Source organism: Hippocampus guttulatus, chromosome 2 (assembly GCF_054856545.1).
Source record: "Hippocampus guttulatus isolate MCC_2025c chromosome 2, RoL_Hgut_1.0, whole genome shotgun sequence".
In the NCBI taxonomy this organism is placed as follows: domain Eukaryota; kingdom Metazoa; phylum Chordata; class Actinopteri; order Syngnathiformes; family Syngnathidae; genus Hippocampus; species Hippocampus guttulatus.
The window spans coordinates 2,808,147-2,817,917 of NC_141262.1; the positions used below are offsets into that span (position 1 = coordinate 2,808,147).

The 9,771-nt window shown below is 39.3% G+C and overlaps 1 pseudogene across 1 annotated transcript; it reads left to right on the forward strand.

Moving 5' to 3' along the window:
• The first annotated feature begins 2,874 nt into the window (after positions 1-2,874).
• Positions 2,875-5,906, forward strand: LOC147208230 (uncharacterized; annotated as a pseudogene). The gene is made up of 2 exons (XR_015103095.1): positions 2,875-3,102; positions 3,511-5,906. The product of XR_015103095.1 is annotated as an uncharacterized LOC147208230 (transcript).
• Positions 5,907-9,771: the final 3,865 nt, after the last annotated feature.

A 9,771-nucleotide genomic window follows, 5' to 3' on the forward strand; every position in this document is an offset into this window, starting at 1 on the left:
TACACTGTATATATATATATATATACAGGTATATACTATATATATATATATATATATATATATATATATATTAGAGCTGTCAAACCATTAAAATATTTAATCTAATTAAAAATGCAACTGTCATAATTAACTCGAACAAAAAAATTAATCGTGATCACTCACGCATTTTTTATCATTTCTGAATTTTCTTTGTAATTTTTTTGTCCTATTTTTCCGCATTTTAATGTTCTCATCAACATCGAATCATGAATACATTTTCTATGTGCAAAATGCAAATATTTACTAAAATAACAATTTCGATTTTCAATTTTCCATGAACATTTTTCACTTGTTTGTTTGTTTATTGAACATAAAACATATATACAGTAATAATTTGACAGAAAATAAGGTAGATAAAAAAAGTAAAAAGAAAGAAATCAATCTTCATTCAACACTTGGAGCAGTTATTCACACAATCTCTCACACAACATTACTGTCCATCAACAACAGTGAAAAAAATATTTTGTCACACAACAGCTGCTTTAACAGCTCTTTTTATGGAATCAAAACAGAGCAATATAACATGAAGTGCACATCTAAGGTAAACTAGTACTCAGCTTATAGTGGATTTAAGCCATGGTTGCATACTTCATTTTTCTCAAGTTTGCTTTGAACATAGCAGTCAGGCTATGTTGATTCTGTTGGTCCTTCTTGCGCGGAAGTCTCTCTACGGTTTTCTTTAGACATCATTTCGGATGACTACACTTGGTTCGATGACAACACTGCAGACGTTTTCTTTTCAGTGTGGTGAAAACGACCACTGCACCGCTAAACTCTCAACTTGCATCAGCGCACAGTCGCTGTCAGACGAACACAGAGAAGCTCCACCCGCTTTATTTATATGGACACAGAACACTGTAACCTTCCACACAAAATAGTTCCAAACAAGTAACAATCGCGTCAGTGGCATACATCGTATTCGACAGGCTACCTGCTCTTTATTCACCAGAGGCTCATCAACCTCGTCTCTTATTTCTCTCCCGAAACAGTGTCTTCTCCCGCTTGGTGTACTTTAGCCTTCTCCGCTACGTACAATCTCTGTACACAGCTTGTAATGGAGGCTCTCGCTGGCAATCCGTAGTGGAGTCGTTCGATGCAATGCGAATGATTTTGTCACGTTACGCACGAAGCAGGAAAAGGGAACTGCTTCGTACGTAACAGAGAAAACAAGAATAAGTGGATCCCCGAAAGAGCAGACACCGACAAGGACTTCGTCAAAACAAAAATATTTATTACCCCGTCAAATAAACAACAGAAAGCGCTGGTAAAAACGAGAACCAGGACATAAGGAAACCCGACAACAGAAAACGCTTGCAAAAAACGGCAAAATATGTTAAAACAAGTACTAGTTCACGTACGCTAATATAATGATTCCCTTGGGACGACGAAAATATAACCAACAGCGAATGGTATCGAATGAGAATTACAATCATAGGCAACAGCAGTGGCACGGCATGCAATACTCCGGCAATGGGTTGACCGCCGGAGCGCCTAGATAAAGCAGGTGCAATCACTGACAAATAGGCAACAGGTGTGCAGGCGGCAGAAGTGAACGCGTGCCACCTGCTGCCGAATATGGAACATGACAGATTTCAGCTTGAGTCTGGCTGTGGACAATATTGCAGCCATACATTTAGCTCTGGCTTCAGCAAATTTGTTCTTCGTCATGTCATCCATTTTCTTCGCTTTGAAATGATCCATAGCTGTCTGTCTGAGACGAGGGGGCGGAGTACTCGCGTCAGCTGTGTGCTTGGCCACTAAGTGGTATTTCAGACTCGACGTGCTATGATGATAGCTCAGTTTACGACTGCAAAACATACAGGTAACTTTGGTCTTGTCAGTGGAACAATCTGGCAACTTTTTAAAAGTAAACTTTCCATTCATAAACACTTAAAGTATCTGTTTTCTGTGTCTCGCGCTGCCGTGGCTGGCAAAACAAACGTGCGTGGACCTGCGCAGCGCGCTTGTTGTTTCTGGTTTATTTATAGAGAAACGTAACATCTGCTGTGACGTGTGCCGCGTTAATCTCGTGAGAAAAAATGTAATCCCGTTAAAATTCATTTAAATTAATGCCAATAAAAATGCGCTAAACTGACAGCTCTAATATTCATTCATTCATTTTCCGAACCGCTTAATCCTCACTAAGGTCACGGGGGGTGCTGGAGCCTATCTCAGCCGTCTTCGGGCAGTAGGCGGGGGACACCCTGAACCGGTTGCCAGCCAATCGCAGGGCACACAGAGACGAACAACCATGCGCACTCACACTCACACCTAGGGACAATTTAGCGTGTTCAATCAGCCTGCCATGCACGTTTTTGGAGCGTGGGAGGAAACCGGAGTACCCGGAGAAAACCCACGCAGGCCCGGGGAGAACATGCAAACTCCACACAGGGAGGCCGGAGCTGGAATTGAACCCACCTCTGCACTGTGAAGTCGACGTGCTAACCACTGGACTAGCGGGCCGCCTCAGCTCTAATATATATATATATATATATATATGAACACACACATATACACACAGGCTGGAACAGATTAATTGCATTTTCATCCATTTCAATGGGAGAGGTTTCCTCCGTTTACAATATGGAACTAAAGTTCCCAACTTGAAGGTACCACCGTACTGCTTTTTCTAAAGTTGAAGCGAGACAATAGCAGGATGGTAAGAGCAGCCAAGGTGTCCATTTTGTATCAGCTCGGTTCGTGAGGCAGCAAACAAAGGCCTCCTATTGTTCCAGTTCAATGTTTACCACGTGCAGGCCAATGGGTGACATTTTTGGGGAGTGCACTTTCATTAGACTTTAGCCCCATCCTACCCAGTCAGCCACCATCCCCCACTCTTTTCTTTCAGTTCCTCTTGGCAGATGTGAGACAGGCGCTGGCCTTTCTCCCTTTTTATTTTCTTTTTTAATGTGGGGGTAGTTGCTCAAGCGCCACGTGTTTTGAATTTAGGAGGCATTTGTGTGGAAACACATATGGATTCCTGGCTCAGCATGAGCAGCAGATTCGATGCACCCCTTCCATTTTTTTTTTTTAAATCGTTAACTTTTCAATTCAGGGACGAAGGTATGTTTTTTTTCAATTGTTAACAAGTGACCAAACACATGTCCATGATGCCTAAATAGTTATAAAGATACAAAATAGTCGAAATGCAACATTCTGAATGCTAATAGTTACCACTGCGGGAGTGTCTTTTATGATCCTCTTTTTTTAAAGGTATGTACGGTGAAAAAAGAACGGAGGGTTTACTTCCCACATCGCCTCAAATCAGGGCAGTATTAATGATTCACAGACATGTATTGGCCTAGGTCTAGGTCAAGGAGAACCAAAATAGAAATACAAAGACTCTGAACCCGAGAAGATTTTATTTTTAACAAGCCTAATACCCTCAGCGTGATCCCCAAATCAATTTGAAACAATTTTCAATCACTCTCATAAATGAATAGATAATTCATCAAAACATTCTTTCTGCAGAACATGGAGAGCCAGCGGAAGTGAGCGAGAACGAGAGCCAGTGTAAGCGTTCGTGTGGATCTCCAGCGGCGGTCGACCCATTTGGTCCGGCACTGAACAACCGGCTGGGAAACGGTGAACTTACTCGGCAGCCTTGGAGGCGTGGGAGAGCGAATGAGAGGCAGCCTGTGTGAGCGAGCGAGAGGGTTCGTCTGGAGCTCCGGCGGCGGTCGAGCCGTTGGGTCCAGCGAGGACAGCTGGAATTCACCACCAGAGAGCAATGGCTGAACGGTGAGCCCAGCAGCAGCGGCGGCGAAGTTCACTCGACTGCCGCGGCAGTTTAACCCGGGGAAGCAACGCCAGCGACATCCGGGTCAGCAATAAGCCCACTGGACATGTAACCAGCGAGCATACAACTAACAAACAAACCCCGGTAAGATGCCGCGCAAACAAAAGCAAGATGCAAAGCAGGACGAGGAATTGATCACTCTCGCAAGTAAATGAACAACTCCAGCAACAAAAAGAGCTTTTTACAGCGCTCATGCAACAATAGCAGGAACACTTTAAAAGATTCGTCAAAATGATACTTGAGTCAACAAACTCATGACTAGATAGCTTTTCCAGGGAAGTGCAAGAAATAAAAACCAGCATCAACTTCACTCAAAAGGAAGTAGATGACAACAAAAACCAGCAAACTAAGGAAACCGATCCTTGTAAAACCATGCAGACTGAAATATACAAAATATGTGACAGTCTGCTCGTATTGACTGACAAGATGGACTACTTGGAAGGACAGGCCAAAAGAAATAACCTGGTAATCGATGGAATCGAGGAAATACAAGGAGAAACGTGGACTGAAACAGAGCAAAAAGTCCAAAAAATCTTCAAGGAACAACTGCAAAAAAAGGAGACAATTGAGGTGGAAAGAGCCCATCGCACAGGAAGACATGAACTGGGGAGACCTCGACCGAGCCCAGTTGTGGTAAAATTGGAGAAATACAAGGACAGAACAAGGATTCTACAGAGAGCAAAATATCTAAAAGGCACCAAAATCTACATCAACAAAGACTTCACTGATGCTGTGCGTCAAAAAAGAAAAGAACTGCTCCCAAAATTAAAAGCTGCAAGAGACAGAGGGCAAATTGCGGTATGACAAACTCATAGCCTACCCAGCCTAACCAGTACACCAACACAACAGGATCAACTTCAACATCCATGCTGAGAACTGTTCACCACCAGATAAAACACTTTGACTTTACTGAAAAAGGAAACACACACCAAAAACATGAACTTCAAAACCTTTGATTATGCTGACCACAAGACATTCGACCCTGAGAACAACTTGGACCCGGACAATTATTTCTTCAATTATAATCACAGCATAACAAATTCAGAGTATTACACGGACGAAGAAGTTAACAAATGTCGAACTGGAAAATACACTTTCAATAATACACTTAAACAGTAGAAGTCTCAATAAAAACTTCACAAAAATTAAACAATACTTGACTAAATTTAATAAATTTAAAATAATTGCCATATCAGAAACTTGGCTTGACAATGAAAAAACAAGTGACATGAGAATTGAAGGATATGAAATGTATGCAACAAATAGGGAAAACAAAAAAGGAGGGGGGGGGTTGCACATACAGTATGTAAACAACGCTCTATGGTGCAATAAAATCGTGAGCCTGACAAACACAATAGAGAACCTAATGGAATGCCTAACCACTGAAATACATATTAACAAGGCATCTAATGTCATCATAAGTTGTATTTATAGGACACCAGGATCATGTCTCGACACATTCAACAAAAAACTGACAGATATGCTCAGTTATACCAATGATAAGAAAACACGAATAATATGTGGAGATTTTAACATTGACATATTAAACCCTAATGGACATGAAAATACAACAGACTTCATAAATACTATGTATAGCAACTGTCTTTTCCCAGTCATTCTGAAACCCAGTAGAATAACAGTTGATACAGCCACATTGATAGATAATATATTTATAAATAAGATGACCATAAAATGGAAAGTGAACTTCTCATCACCGATATAAGTGACCATTTACCTGTCTTTGCAGTCTTTCATAATTATTTCGATAGAAAAACTAAACCAACCGCTCATATATCAGAAATAAGACTAAGAACCAAACACTCCATTGCAGTCTTCAAGCTAGACCTAGAAAAACAAAACTGGTCTGAGGTCTACTCAAATGAAGACCCAAATACTGCGTTTGACGCATTTCAGACAACCATAACTTTCTTATATCACAAAATTTTCCAGTAACCAAATTCTCCAGAAAGTACAACGACCTAAGTAAGCCATGGATAACAAAAGGCATAGAAAACGCATGTAAAAAGAAAAAAAAATTACAAATCGTTTATAAAAGTGAGAACTAAAGATGCTGAAATAAAATATAAGACCTATAAAAATAAATATTATAAGAACTAGTAAGAGAGTTTATTATCATGCATTATTAGAGCAGAATAAAAGTAACACTCAAGAGATATGGAAAATACTTTATCATGTCATTAGAAATAGCTCTAAAAAAGCAGATTATCTAGAGTACTTTATTAAAGACAAAAATACAAAAATGGAGAAAACCGAAGAGACAGTTCATGAATTTAATGAGTATTTTGTCAATATAGGCAGTAACCTAGCAAAACAAATTCCTGATTCAACAAACCCATTTGAAATGAATAGATACATGAAAAAAACTCTTCCACAATGTTTTTTTTACTGCTGGGAATAATAATCCATCCATCCATTTTCTGAACCGCTTGATCCTCACTAGGGTCGCGGGGGGTGCTGGAGCCTATCCCAGCCGTCTTCGGGCAGTAGGCGGGGGACACCCTGAATCAGTTGCCAGCCAATCGCAGGGCACACAGAGACGAACAACCATCCACGCCCACACTCACACCTAGGGACAATTTAGAGCGTCCAATCAACCTGCCATGCATGTTTTTGGAATGTGGGAGGAAACCGGAGCACCCGGAGAAAACCCACGCAGGCCCGGGGAGAACATGCAAACTCCACACAGGGAGGCCGGAGCTGGAATCGAACCCGGTACCTCTGCACTGTGAAGCCGACGTGCTAACCACTGGACTACCGGGCCGCCCGGGAATAATAATGAAATATTAAATATTGTAAAAACGTTGAAAAATAAAAAGTCACCTGATTGCCTTAACATTGATAGGACAATAGTAAAACATCATAGAACTTGTTGTGCGACCTTTCACGTATATATGCAACCTGTCATTCAAAGCCGGTATCTTTCCATCAAAAATGAAGACTGCAAAAGTCATTCCAATTTATAAAAGTGGAGAAAGACATTTATTTACAAATTATAGGCCAATATCACTGTTACCACAATTCTCAAAAATATTGGAAAAATTATTCTCATACAGATTTGATAACTTTATAAATAAACATGTCCTATTAAGTGAAAATCAATACGGTTTTAGAGAAAAACGGACCACCTCAATGGCAGTTATGGAGCTTGTGGAAGAAATAGCCACTAATACAGATAACAAAGAATTTACTGTTGGGATTTTTATAGATCTAAAAATAGCTTTTGACACAATAGATCATCGGATATTATTGAATAAATTAGAAAGATATGGCATTAGAGGTGTAGCATATAAATGGATTGAAAGTTATTTAAAAAACATATATCAGTATGTGCAATTCAACAATAAAAAATCAAATCAACTGAAGATCACTCACGGAGTTCCCCAGGGATCTGTGCTTGGTCCAAAATTATTCATTTTATATATAAATGACATTTGCAGTGTCTCAAAACAATTCAAATGTGTCCTATTTGCCGATGACACAACGTTCTACTGTTCTGGAGAAAATATGAAACAGCTCCTGGAAACTGTGGAAAACGAATTAAATAAATTAAAAAACTGGTTAGACAGAAATAAATAATCACTTAACTTGAAAAAACCAAAATTAATTGTATTTTGGCACGAGACCAATCAAATACCATCCATCCATCCATCCATCCATTTTCCACCGCTTATCGGGTCGGGTCGCGGGGGCAGCAGCTTTAGGAGGGAAGCCCAGACTTCCCTCTCCCCAGCCACTTCTTCGAGCTCTTCCTGGCGGATCCCGAGGCGTTCCCATGCCAGCTGGGTGACATCTCTCCAGCGTGTCCTGGGTCGTCCTCGGGGTCTCCTGCCAGTGGGACAATCACAATCACAATCAAATACCAAGTTAAAATTAAGGTAAACTCAATTGAAATAGAACGAGGTTATGAAAATAAATTTCTTGGATTAGTAATAGATGCAAAAGTATGCTGGAAGTCCCATATCGATAACATTAAAAATAAAATATCCAAAACTATAGGGATCCTCTATAAAACTAAGGATGTGCTGAATAGGAGATCATTGTATACATTATATTCTTCATTATTACTACTAGGGGTACTGACCTTTACAAAAATTCCAAAACACGAACTAACATCAAGCAAAGGAGTGTATCTGTAACAGGTGTAAATCTGTGGAACAATTTTGGAACGGGCCTGAAAATGAGTAACTCGCTTGCTGAGTTCAAAAACAAATTCAAGAGAGTAGTACAAGAAAATTTACTATATTTATAAAATATAGAAATGCATCAGAATTACATTGATAAATGAATTGAAAGGTAGTATCTGTTATGAATACGAGAAAATCGACATATAAAGGTTTTATAATGAGTATGTATAAATTATTCGAAAGTTGTATAATTAGATAAGTATAGTACACATATGGGTAAAAGCACTTGGTGATATGTAGACTTTTTCTTTTTTTCTGTTTGAAAAATGATTAATTCACATAATATATAACAAGGGGTAGGACTGGATCAGTTTTTTACTTCTTCCTACTCCTTTTTAACATATAATTTGTGATGATGACTATTTTCTTTTCCTTTTTATATCTTGCTTGCTTTCACTTTTTGCCAACTTGTTCCAGTATTGTATATTTTATATGTTCAAAAAACAATAAACAAACAAACAATGAGTAATTTTGCAATTAAAAACGGACGCTCTACATCCTCCGCTTCAAGCAATAAGCATATTTACTACAGGCAAAAAGAGGAACAAGGCGAAGGAGGAAAAGGCATAAGTAAATCGACTAATGATGCATACCTGAAAGAAGCAATTCATTTACCTTGTATGCGCATGGCAGAAAAACAAGCCTTAGACAGATAGCAACATGTGTAAGAAAGGTGTCAAAAAGCAGAATGGGTAAATAATTAATAAGGAGAGCATGTGTGAAAGAGAAGATGCACAGTTACGGTACTCCACACTCTACAGTGGCTGAAAGAACCTTTCTGGGAGAGGGATTCATATATAAAATGTCTACACACAGCTTTCATGAATGAATTTTATATGTTCAATAAACAAACAAACAAACAAACAAACAAACATGATCAAGTTGTACTTGTAGTAGAAACTGTATAATTGTTTGAGTCTTCTCATGTCAGCAGTCAAATTCGCCTGCTGGTTTGCAATAGGGAAGAAAAAAATATCAGGAACGACCAGAAGGTTTGAGAAATTTAGCAGGGACAAATAAACCCAAAGTGAGGCTGTGGTGGAAAGCTGAAAAAAAGAGATTTTCTGCCAGCTAAAGAGTCCCTTGGCATTTACTGAGCTCATGATCATCAGACGGCCATTCACAGACACTGAGGAGAGACTGGGTACAATGAAGTGTGTAGGAAGGCAGCAATGAGGTGTACAAAAGCCTGCTGCTGGTAAAGCGTTGTACAGATTTTGTGTTAACCAACGCAGGCAGAAACTGAAATGTGGGTCAGACCGCATCCAATTCCTAAATGCACACACACGCACACACTCACAAGTTATGTGTTGACAGGAAGGGACAGATTAAGAGCTTTCGCCAAATTCTAAAGTGACAGAATCACTCGGTGAACTGTCCCTTCTTAAATCATTCATTAAGCAACCTTCTAGCCTAAAAAAAAAAAAAAAAAAAAAAGGAGTGGCATGGATATGGAAACAGACATTTCAGTTGGCCGTAAACAGACCATATTGGATGTGCAGGACTGAGCATGGGCAAGGATATTCGTTCGACGATTATTTTAAGAAGAACCCTTCACACTAAAACCAGGAAAGTCTCTTAACAAAACAAAACAGACAAAAAAACTAATCAAACATCCATTTACAACTAAGCCTTTCAATTTGTATTTTTAAGAAACTGGTCACAATGACAATTATTTTCAATTGTAAACCAAAAGAAACATCATAATAGGTAAATATATCTACATAT